Below are 888 nucleotides of genomic sequence, written 5' to 3'. Positions count from 1 at the left end.
CCCCTACAGGACAGCTCCGGGAAGCTCAGCCGGGGAGGCACTGCGCTGCCCCGCGTGTTGGATTGTCTACAAGGGGCCCGATCCCCCCTGCACTTCGGTGACACCAGGGAAAGATTAAGTCCAAAGACTTTCCCAATCCTAACACTTGTTTCGCTCGTCCCACTGCCCTCTGCAGCCCAGACGGCGAAGGTAGGGAGTTTTCACTGCGGTGATTTTTGTTATGCTGACAGTTTTTATCCATATAGCCGAAACCGATTGCTTATAACGGAGAGGGACATTTGTTCACCACTTAGGGTAATTTTCAATATTCAAAATAATTGTCTCTCTCTGCACAACATAACAATCCCTTTAACCCAAAACCATTTCAGCCCCAATAACTGTCATGATCTAGACACCTGATGTAGCTGGACGATCCCAGTTGCAGACAACCCAGTGTTTATAATTATCCTTTACTTCCAATATTGCCACCTCGGCGCAGGACGAATTATCTCAAACTTTGCCAAGAGCATTTCTCCCTCCCATGTGGCAAATGACACATGGATTTTGTTATTGTTGTTAATTTTTAGACATTTCAGTGTATCTAGAAAGAAAGCCTGAAGATAATTTTCTACAAAATGTTGCCTAAAGCTTATTATGGGCACTTGGCACCAAATATGAATCATGAACAATTGACTACGGTAGTCATAGCCATTACACCGAAAAAATACATTTCAATAGTTAACTATGTTGTTTGGAGACCAGTTGCATATGGGAAAAAATCCCAGCTCCGGTCATTTTGTTAATAGCTTTTCATCAGTACATTGTACTGAATTTTCTAGTTTTGTGTTTTTGACATTAAAAATCTTAGAGATAAATTCCTGATCCAAACTAAAAGCCAAGTCAAAGGGA

This window comes from Chrysemys picta, chromosome 8, assembly GCF_011386835.1.
Source record: "Chrysemys picta bellii isolate R12L10 chromosome 8, ASM1138683v2, whole genome shotgun sequence".
NCBI lineage: Eukaryota > Metazoa > Chordata > Testudines > Emydidae > Chrysemys > Chrysemys picta.
This window is presented reverse-complemented; position numbering follows the sequence as displayed.